This window comes from Lolium perenne, chromosome 2, assembly GCF_019359855.2.
Source record: "Lolium perenne isolate Kyuss_39 chromosome 2, Kyuss_2.0, whole genome shotgun sequence".
Taxonomy (NCBI): Eukaryota; Viridiplantae; Streptophyta; class Magnoliopsida; order Poales; family Poaceae; genus Lolium; species Lolium perenne.
The window spans coordinates 279,662,386-279,673,699 of record NC_067245.2 but is presented as its reverse complement, the minus strand read 5'-3'; the positions used below and the strand labels follow the sequence as shown (position 1 = coordinate 279,673,699).

The 11,314-nt window shown below is 45.9% G+C and overlaps 1 long non-coding RNA gene across 1 annotated transcript; it reads left to right on the top strand.

Moving 5' to 3' along the window:
* Nucleotides 1-602: 602 nt before the first annotated feature.
* LOC127336514 (uncharacterized) lies at nucleotides 603-2,238 on the top strand. The gene is made up of 2 exons (XR_007873355.2): nucleotides 603-1,716; nucleotides 1,846-2,238. It is a non-coding gene; the product is annotated as an uncharacterized lncRNA (long non-coding RNA).
* The last annotated feature ends 9,076 nt before the right edge of the window (nucleotides 2,239-11,314 follow it).

Sequence of the window (11,314 nt, the reverse complement as noted above, 5' to 3'; positions counted from 1 at the left end):
GTCATTGGCTGCGGAGGCCCCACAGAGCGGGAATATATGATTTTCTCTAAATAAATAGACGACCACACTGGTCATTGGCTGCGACAGCCTCACAGAGCGGCAATATATGTCTTTTCCTGAAAAATAGACGACCCCACTGGTCATTGGCTGCGGCAGCCCCATAGAGCGGCAATATATGTTTTTCCTGAAAAATAGACGACCCCATTGATCATTGGCTGCAGCAGCCCTATAGAGCGGCCCCATTTGTCATTGGCAGCACCGCGTATACAATCAGGAAATAAAACGGCCCACACGTCAGCGACAGATGGATGGCTATCCGTCAGCACTTTGCCCTCTGTGCAGCCCCACCCGTCGGATTAACGGTAACGGTAAGGCCTCTGATCTGACGGCAACCCTCCCGTCTGAGCATCTGCGAGGGGTTTCAAACTAGAGGGAGGAGAAAACTTAGGAAACATTAAGAGGCTGGGGAAAACTGAGCACAACTAACGAACCGTAGACACGAGAACAAAAACCCTTATAACAATGAGACTTGTCCAGCTCAAGAAAAGATTGGCCATATCAGCCTTAGAGGTTGGCCTTGACTGTGAGAATCTATTGTTAGCTGTAATCTTGACATTGTATCTAGTTTAGAAGTTTGCACGTGTGTATCCTCTACGCATGTAGTTAGTTGAAGACCAGCAATGTGTTACGGCGAGGCCGGCAGCGTTCCAGCTGGTGCACATGGCGAGATGCCAAGTTGCCGTTGTGTGATGCAGCAGCATGGTGAGATGCCGAGGTCCTGTGCGATGCAGTACCACTGCGAGAAGCTGAAGGATGTGAAGGATGTGAAGGTGCGGCCTACATCAAGCTGTTGGCCGAGTGACTCGGTCCAGGGGGTTAGTTAGTGCATGCATGAGTTGTTTGCAAGCTAGCTGTGCGTGTGCATGTTGGCCAGGTCGTGGTGCTGTTAGTGGGCTAGTGCGTGAGTGGTGGTGCTAGTGGTTAGTGCAGAGTTCAGGTCGAGCCCTATTTAAGAGATGTACGTATGTTTGTTTTAGCTAACGAGAAAGAGAGAAATGTAGTACATGTGTGTTCACCGGGAGAGAAGGCAAAGCTAGTTTTCTCCTTGGTGAAGTGTGTGTACGGGTGTGTTTCTTCCACAGCGTGTGTTCTTGTGAGAGAAACAAAGAAAGATGAGAGTCAGAGGTAGAAGAAGAGAGGGGCTGCGAGATGCAGCCCCAACATTTGGTATCAGAGCCTCAAGATCCGAGGAGGTGGCGGCGGCTCGGCGGGCTTCATGCGAGGTGGAGGCCGAGGGCGCAAGAAGGAGGCTGTTGGCGGTGCGATGCCGCTAGCAGCTGGTCGTGGCGTGATGCCGCTAGGAGGTGAAGGTCGCTGGCGGTGTGATGCTGCTAGCAGCCCAGCGCGGTGCGATGCTGCGAGAAGGAGCCGAGGTGTGATGCCTCCACGAGACGACGGCGGCGCGACGCTGCCGTGTGTCACCGGCGGCGGTGTGATGCTGCCACGAGGAGACGACGGTGTGATGCCGTTGCGCGGCGACGATGGTGCGATGCCGTCATCACGAGTAGAGTCGGCGCGAGGCCGGCAACGGTGGTGCGATGCCATCGTTGTCATGAAGAGTTGGTGTGAAGCCAACAACTGTTGCGGTGAGATGCCGCGGCAAGACGTCGTGATGGCCAGCGTTGCGACAGCATCGTCAATGAAAAGATGTGTGCAGTAAGAAGTGAAGTTCATCCGCATTGAAGAGAAGTTGCTATGTCAAGATTAGGAGGGAAAATGTTAGCTGTAATCTTGACATTGTATCTAGTTTAGAAGTTTGCACGTGTGTATCCTCTACGCATGTAGTTAGTTGAAGACCAGCAATGTGTTACGGCGAGGCCGGCAGCGTTCCAGCTGGTGCACATGGCGAGATGCCAAGTTGCCGTTGTGTGATGCAGCAGCATGGTGAGATGCCGAGGTCCTGTGCGATGCAGTACCACTGCGAGAAGCTGAAGGATGTGAAGGATGTGAAGGTGCGGCCTACATCAAGCTGTTGGCCGAGTGACTCGGTCCAGGGGGTTAGTTAGTGCATGCATGAGTTGTTTGCAAGCTAGCTGTGCGTGTGCATGTTGGCCAGGTCGTGGTGCTGTTAGTGGGCTAGTGCGTGAGTGGTGGTGCTAGTGGTTAGTGCAGAGTTCAGGTCGAGCCCTATTTAAGAGATGTACGTATGTTTGTTTTAGCTAACGAGAAAGAGAGAAATATAGTACATGTGTGTTCACCGGGAGAGAAGGCAAAGCTAGTTTTCTCCTTGGTGAAGTGTGTGTACGGGTGTGTTTCTTCCACAGCGTGTGTTCTTGTGAGAGAAACAAAGAAAGATGAGAGTCAGAGGTAGAAGAAGAGAGGGGCTGCGAGATGCAGCCCCAACATCTATGTCAATTCATGCTTAGAGCAAATTTAGTGGTTTTATTGCCACAACCTCCAGAAGATGCGATTTTTTTTCTCCCCAAACATAAAGTGATACCAAAATGTTGATTTGGCTCAAAAAGTGGTGGCTTTATGTTATTAACTCTTAGTTGGAGTTAGATCTAGTCTCTGCTTACTCCTAACAACTGAATATGGAATAGAGCAGCGTTCTCCGTTTGTCAATGCTAAGTTTGTGTAACATCTGCAAGAAAACGTAGTCTGGTTCTTTCACGTTCATGCAGCAAACGGAATTCCTTCACGTTCATGCTGGGTGGTTGAGAGTTGAGACACCGAATCCACGGTTTCAGGAAGATTTCTTGTCATCAGAGTTGTTAACACGAAAAACTTGAGAGATGGCCAGCCGGGTAGACTCTCCTTCATTCTTACAGGGACTACCCCATTGGTCCATTCCCATTTGTTATTTATTCTACACGAATATTTATCGGCGACACAGGGATTCCCGTTTGTATTTCATTTCTGCGAGTAACGGTTCTCACCTCCCAAACGGTTTACCCTCTCACGGCCCTTCATGTTCCGGTGGAGCCACTGCAGGCTATCACTAAACTAATTCGGAGTTTCTTTTGGGCGGGTTCCGAAAATGCGACCGGGGGGAAGTGCAAGGTTAATTGGACTGCCGTCTGCCGCCCCACTTCTCTTGGTGGTCTTGGCATCCTCAACATGGAGAAATTTGGGAGGGCCTTACGCCTTCGTTGGCCTTGGTTAGCTTGGACTACGCCGGAGAAGCCTTGGGTTGGGATGGAAAACCCTTGCAACGAGGAGGATATGGAGCTTTTCCACGCGCTCACCAAGGTCAACATTGGGGATGGGAATAAAGCGAGTTTTTGGCACGATCCTTGGGCGGATGGACTTAGCGCCAAATGCATTGCCCCCTCCATCTTTGCCATGTCCAAGAAGAAGGGCTGGAATGTGAGGAATTCCATTGCCGACAATGCTTGGGTCCTACACCTCGATACTTCGGCGGGCCTCTCGGTAGAAAATCTGCAGGAATTCATCAAGCTTTGGTCGCACACATCCCAGCTCACTCTTCATGATGATGTTCCAGACTCCATCACTTGGAAGCTCACCAACAATGGCGCCTACTCTTGCTCGTCTGCTCAATTCGATCCTGCATGGACTCCATCATTTGGAAGGTGTGGGCTCCTCCCAAATGCAAGCTCTTCTCATGGCTCATCATCCAAAACCGCGTTTGGACGGCGGACCGGCTTGCAAAGCGGGGGTGGCCAAATGGGAGAGTTTGTCCTCTTTGTCGGTGTCGTGACGAGACGGCCTCTCACCTTCTCTTCCAATGCCGCTTCTCTATCCGGATTTGGAAGATGGTCAAGGATTGGCTTCACATACATGACTTCCATCCTTCCTCATGGGACGTGTTTGACAATGTTGAGCTTTGGTGGACCTCCACCGTGCTAGCTCATGGAGGCCGTAAGAAAGCTATGGCCACCCTCTTCATGTTGGTTGCGTGGGAGCTATGGAATGAACACAACGCTAGGACTTTCAAGTATGTGGACACCATGCCTACAATCATCTTCGACCGTATCAAATCGGAAGCTAGAACTTGGGTTATTGCCGGTGCTAAACATTTGGGTTTTTTCATGGCGGGAGAGTAGGCTTTTGTGACCTCGGTGTGGTTGTAAGACTAAACTAAATCTTGGCTTCCCAAGCTTCTTCTTTATTAATGATTTAAGGCAAATCTTTTGCCTTTTCTTCAAAAAAAATTCTGCGAGTAAGATAAGAGGAGATATACTTAACTAATACGTCCCGTTTCCGTATGCTCGTAGACAATGCTGGATCGATGCTACTGCTACGTCGTGTCATGCTTCTGTGGCTGATATTCGTACGAAAGCTTCTTATTCTTTTTTCTATTTCTCATCTGTAGGGAATACATTTAGGTTCCTTTCTGCCCAATCTAAGAATCTCTCCTTGGTCATGCGTGACTCAGCCAGATCTGCATTTTTTTTGTGTTCCTTCTGCTATTCTTTTTTCATGGAGAGGAATCTTGTAGTATTAACAGTATTCTAGTGAACGGCAACCGAATAATCGATGCAAATTTTGGGTGGAATAGTCAGCGATGTCAAATTATTCGTTTGACCAGGCTAAGTCAAGCGTGACTGTTTGCAGCGAGCAATTGTTTTCATCACACGACGGTGCTATATTTGACCGGAGAAAGAAGCCGCTTAATTTCCACGTCTTTGTACCAGTGATCTCTGATATTTTCACCGATCGAGGACGAAATAGTCCCGTTACATTTGAGTACCATCTGCTCCCTTTCGCAACGCCTGGTCATGTTACCATTTAACATAAGCATATCCAGACATTCTAGTCCTAATTAGTGAGCTAAAAACATTGTTAAAACTTAAAAACACGGTGAAGGAGACAAGAGCGGCACGGGCAACATGGTCAAGCTATGCATGATGCGAAAAATTGACAGCCGTCGATGCACGAGTCGACAGAGCCAGGCCCCAGCAGAAAACTCCACAATGTCTGCATTTGGCACATCGAAATGGCACTTTTCCCTGTGTTGAATGTGAATCGACAGCACCGGCAATATGTGAAGAAGGCAACAGTGAAATCAGAGGGGAAAAAAGGATCAAGCCCCACGCCCACGATACAGCGTGTTGTGCCCACTGGTGCTTCGTCAGGCGCGGCTTAAAACGCTCTGTTGGCGACAAAATGCGTTTCCGTCAAGCTCGGCGATGAAAATGATACCACCACTGATGTCTCTTTCATCCCATAAATAAAATATTACGGGAGCAGAATTGGCACTTACACAACTGAAGTAGCCATTTTTATTACAGTATAAGTTTCAGAAAAAAGAAGCCATTTTCTATTATTATCAGGTGAGTGAAGTAAGCTGGAGCTAGCAAGAGAAAGTTGACCAAGCAATCTATGCTGCGAAGTTTAATAATGTTGAATAATTGAGATCATTAACATGGAAACCTACCCCACCTTAATATAATATATATAGGTTGAGTTGATGACTCGGAGCTACTCAAGATTTCTGGTTTTTTTCTGAGGAACGGTGCTTCTGGTTACTTGTTTGCATGGAGTTGATTGTGATGGGTTCTTTTTAAATGCGAGAGGTGCCATCCAGTGTGTTGGGTGTCAAAGAAAGCGACCCCATTGATAGGGCAATATGTATGACATAAGCATCCCAAATGGGCCTGCCGAAGATAGTACCCTGGGTTTACTGAAGGCCCACGACCCGAATAATATGAAGATTCGGAAGCCCAAGTTGATATTAAGGAAAGTTAGAATTGTAATAGAAGTGGTGTTTGTAATCTTGCGGGATGAGTTGTAAACCTTCCCGGACTTTGTAACTTGTACAACACGAATCCCTCGGCTCCACCTCCTATATAAGGGGGAGTCGAGGGACAAAGAAAGCATCGAATCATTGTCTCTCAAACCCTAGATTTCATAATCGTCGAGTACTTTTCGGCTGAAACCTTCGAGATCTACTTGTCCTCTACTTCCAACTAAACCCTAGTTTACAACCCGTAGGCATTGACAAGTTGATACCTTGTCAATTGGCGCCGTCTGTGGAAATTAGAGGCGTCAAGGCTCTGATCTCGATGGCACGTTCAAGATCGTCGACTTCATCAACTGCAAGCAACGCGATGGATCGAGGTAAACAGATCGCAACTGGTCCTGTCGATTTTGTTCCTCACCCGCCCTCCCGTTTGGATGCATATGCGTATCTGGAGGAGCCTATGGAGATGACGTTCGGAAGATTTCACTTTCGCGTCGAGAAAGAGGGGTCGTATCGTGTCGAAATTCCGATCTCGTCGGGATTTTCGGCGGTCGATTCCGATTTTTCAAGCTATACAACGTCAACCGAATCAGGAGAGGAAGAAACTTCGCCGTCACGCTTCATCAGCACCAGTGCAAGAGAAAAACTCGCCAAGATCTTCAGCGACATGTCGCTTGAGTCATCTGCGGACTCCTATATAAGCGATGATTCAAGCAAAGGTCGATGCCTTCAACTTCATCGACAAATCCACTACAGTGGGCAAGGTCTTCGCCAATCTTCATGATGGTGTCACCAAACCCATCATAGATCCAAATATAAAGTATCATCAGATCTATGTCATCGGAGAGCCAAGTCGTGACCAGGAAGAAACATCCGAGGCTTTCGACGATTTGGGAAATCCATATGTCGATCCCTCTGATTTGCGACGAGGCTTAGGCAACAAATACATCGGGTCACAGCCGCGAGATAGAGTTCAGCTTCCACAAGCAGCATGGGATAGAGCCGCAAGAGCTATGGATGGCTCAGAACCAATGGCCACCACAGCCACGCCAGAAGAGCTACAAGCATATCAATATAGGCTCGCACGAGCTGCAAGGGAATTGGAAAAACAGACAATTGCTCTAAACAGAAGAAGGGAGGCAGCCTCCGCATCAAGTAGGCGAAGGGCAGAGCTGAGTCGACAATCTAGAACTTCGGGTGATAGCCACAGGGAAGCTCGGAACAGAGCAAGATCAAGGTTACAAAACGTAGCTGAAGGAGAAAGAGAGCACTTGGTTCAAAACCTCGACATGTCTTTTATGTCGATAGACACGAGAGGGAACATCATCCCCAAGACACCAGAAGCTGGGTATATGGCGACACAGGCTTTCATCCTTGCATCCGTGCCACCCCCTGTGAGATCCAAGGGAGGCACTGTATAACATGGCAATGGCAGGAGTTGGAGCCATGGGAACGGCATTTGCGTCAACACCTCCCGAAGGAGCAGCAAGGCAAAATAGTCCACGACCTGCGACAGCAACAGCAGCAGCTCCCGAAGGACCAAGCGGAGCAAGGGACACGGCAGCACAAGCAAGGGTCGATAGAGCGCGACAAAGCAGAAGGGAACATCGGCAGTCCCCAGAGCTAAACGACTAGGATATGTGTGGTTTGCCATGCTTCACAAGGAGAGTTCGAAAAAGTCGAGTCCCTTCGGGATTCAAGTTGCCTGATAATTTCAAAAAATTCGACGGCCTTCAAGATCCAGAGGATTGGCTAGTTGATTATCTTGAGACAGTGAAGCTCACAGGAGGAACCAGAGCAACAGCTATGCAAAGCATCCAGGTGCATTTGAGTGGAGCCGTGATACGTCTCCGACGTATCGATAATTTCTTATGTTCCATGCCACATTATTGATGTTATCTACATGTTTTATGCACACTTTATGTCATATTCGTGCATTTTCTGGAACTAACCTATTAACAAGATGCCGAAGTGCCGCTCTCGTTTTCTGCTGTTTTTGGTTTCAGAAATCCTAGTAACGAAATATTCTCGGAATCGGACGAAATCAATGCCAAAGATCTTAGAATCCCCGGAAGCATCCAGAACACACCAGAGAGGTCAGAGGGGGGCCACAGGCCCACCAAACTACAGGCTGGCGCGGCCAGAGGGGGGGCCGCGCCGCCCTATAGTTTGGCCCCCCTGTCAGCCCTCCTGCGCCGCCTCTTCGCCTATATAAAGCCCCTGGATCAGAAACCCTGATGCGTTCGACGAAAACCACAGAAACCTTCCAGAGCCGCCGCCATCGCGAGGCCAAGATCTGGGGGACAGGAGTCTCTGTTCCGGCACGCCGCCGGAGCGGGGAAGTGCCCCCGGAAGGCTTCTCCATCGACACCGCTGCCATCTCCACCGCCATCTTCATCACCGCTGCTGCTCCCATGAGGAGGGAGTAGTTCTCCATCGAGGCTCGGGGCTGTACCGGTAGCTATGTGGTTCATCTCTCTCCCATGTACCTCAATACAATAATCTCATGAGCTGCTTTACATGATTGAGATTCATATGAGTTTTGTATCACTACTATCTATGTGCTACTCTAGCAAAGTTATTAAAGTAGTTCTATTCCTCCTGCACGTGTGTAAAGGTGACAGTGTGTGCACCGTGTTAGTACTTGGTTTATGCTATGATCATGATCTCTTGTAGATTGCGAAGTTAACTATTGCTATGATAATATTGATGTGATCTATTCCTCCTACATATGCATGAAGGTGACAGTGTGCATGCTATGTTAGTACTTGGTTTAGTCTTTTGATCTATCTTACACTAAAGGTTACTAAAATATGAACAAATTGTGGAGCTTGTTAACTCCGGCATTGAGGGTTCGTGTAATCCTACGCAATGAGTTCATCATCCAACAAAAGTGTAGAGTATGCATTTATCTGTTCTGTTATGTGATCAATGTTGAGAGTGTCCACTAGTGAAAGTCTAATCCCTAGGCCTTGTTCCTAAATACTGCTGCGTTACTACTGCTTGTTTCATCGTTTCACCGTGTTACTATCGCTGCAATACTACCACCATCAACTACACGCCAAAGAAGCTATTTTCTCGGCACCGTTGCTACTGCTCATACTTATTCATACCACCTGTATTTCACTATCTCTTCGCCGAACTAGTGCACCTATTTGGTGTGTTGGGGACACAAGAGACTTCTTGCTTTGTGGTTGCAGGGTTGCATGAGAGGGATATCTTTGACCTCTTCCTCCCTGAGTTCGATAAACCTTGGGTGATCCACTTAAGGGAAAACTTGCTGCTGTTCTACAAACCTCTGCTCTTGGAGGCCCAACACTGTCTACAGGAAAGGAGGGGGAACGTAGACATCAAGCACTTTTCTGGCGCCGTTGCCGGGGAGGAAAGGTAAAAGGCACTCATACTTCGGTTCCAGGTAAAGTACTTTTCTGGCGCCATTGTGTTTGTGCTCGAAGCTATTTCCTTTAGATCCTGCAATTGCATCTTTTTGTTTCTTGTTTACACTAGTAAGGCATAATGGAAAACATCTGTGAGCTTTTTATTCTATTTCCTGAGTCAAGACATGAATGGTTTAATGCGAAAATTAAAAAACCCATGGAACATGTTAGCATGAATACTTTGAACACCATTGTTGCTAATGATATGGAAAATTCTAAGCTTAGGGAAGCTGGTTTTGATGAGCATGATCTTTTTAGTCCCCCAAGAATTGAGGAGAAAATTTTCTTTGATGATACTTTGCCTCCTATTTATGATGATTATAATGATAGTAGTCTTTTGTTACCACCTGTTATGGAGGATGAATTTGATTATGAATACAATATGCCTCCTATATTTGATGATGAGAATAATAATGATAGCTACTTTGTTGAATTTGCTCCCACTACAACTAATAAAATTGATTGTGCCTATGTGGAGAGTAATAATTTTATGCATGAGACTCATGATAAGAATGCTTTATGTGATAGTTATATTGTTGAGTTTGCTCATGTTGCTACTGAAAGTTATTATGAGAGAGGAAAATATGGTTGTAGAAATTTTCATGTTACTAAAATGCCTCTCTATGTGCTGAAATTTTTGAAGCTATACTTGTTTTATCTTCCTATGCTTGTTACTTTGCTCTTCATGAACTTGTTTATTTACAAGATTCCCATGCATAGGAAGCATGTTAGACTTAAATTTGTTTTGAATTTGCCTCTTGATGCTCTCTTTTGCTTCAAATACTATTTCTTGCGAGTGCATCATTAAACCTGCTGAGCCCATCTTGATGGCTATAAAGAAAGAACTTCTTGGGAGATAACCCATGTGTTATTTTGCTACAGTACTTTGTTTTTATTTTGTGTCTTGGAAGTTGTTTACTACTGTAGCAACCTCTACTTATCTTAGTTTAGTGTTTTGTTGTGCCAAGTAAAGTCTTTGATAGTAAAGTAAGTACTAGATTTGGATTACTGCGCAGTTCCAGATTTCTTTGCTGTCACGAATCTGGGTCCACCTCCCTGTAGGTAGCTCAGAAAATTAAGCCAATTTACGTGCATGATCCTCAGATATGTACGCAACTTTCATTCAATTTGAGCATTTTCATTTGAGCAAGTCTGGTGCCATTTTAAAATTCGTCAATACGAACTGTTCTGTTTTGACAGATTCTGCCTTTTATTTCGCATTGCCTCTTTTGCTATGTTGGATGAATTTCTTTTATCCATTAATGTCCAGTAGCTTTATGCAATATCCAGAAGTGTTAAGAATGATTGTGTCACCTCTGAATATGTTAATTTTTATTGTGCACTAACCCTCTAATGAGTTGTTTCGAGTTTGGTGTGAAGGAAGTTTTCAAGGGTCAAGAGAGGAGGATGATATACTATGATCAAGAAGAGTGAAAGCTCTAAGCTTGGGGATGCCCCGGTGGTTCACCCCTGCATATATTAAGAAGACTCAAGCGTCTAAGCTTGGGGATGCCCAAGGCATCCCCTTCTTCATCGACAACATTATCATGTTCCTCCCCTGAAACTATATTTTTATTCCATCACATCTTATGTGCTTTGCTTGGAGCGTCGGTTTGTTTTTGTTTTTTGTTTTGTTTGAATAAAATGGATCCTAGCATTCACTTTATGGGAGAGAGACATGCTCCGCTGTAGCATATGGACAAGTATGTCCTTGGTTTCTACTCATAGTATTCATGGCGAAGTTTCTCCTTCGTTAAATTGGTATATGGTTGGAATTGGAAAATGATACATGTAGTAATTGCTATAAATGTCTTGGATAATGTGATACTTGGCAAATGTTGTGCTCATGTTTAAGCTCTTGCATCATATACTTTGCACCCATTAATGAAGAAATACATAAAGCATGCTAAAATTTGGTTTGCATATTTGGTTTCTCTAAGGTCTAGATAATTTCTAGTATTGAGTTTGAACAACAAGGAAGACGGTGTAGAGTCTTATAATGTTTTCAATATGTCTTTTATGTGAGTTTTGCTGCACCGGTTCATCCTTGTGTTTGTTTCAAATAAGCCTTGCTAGCCTAAACCTTGTATCGAGAGGGAATACTTCTCATGCATCCAAATCCTTGAGCCAAACAACACTATGCCATTTGTGTCCACCATACCTACCTACT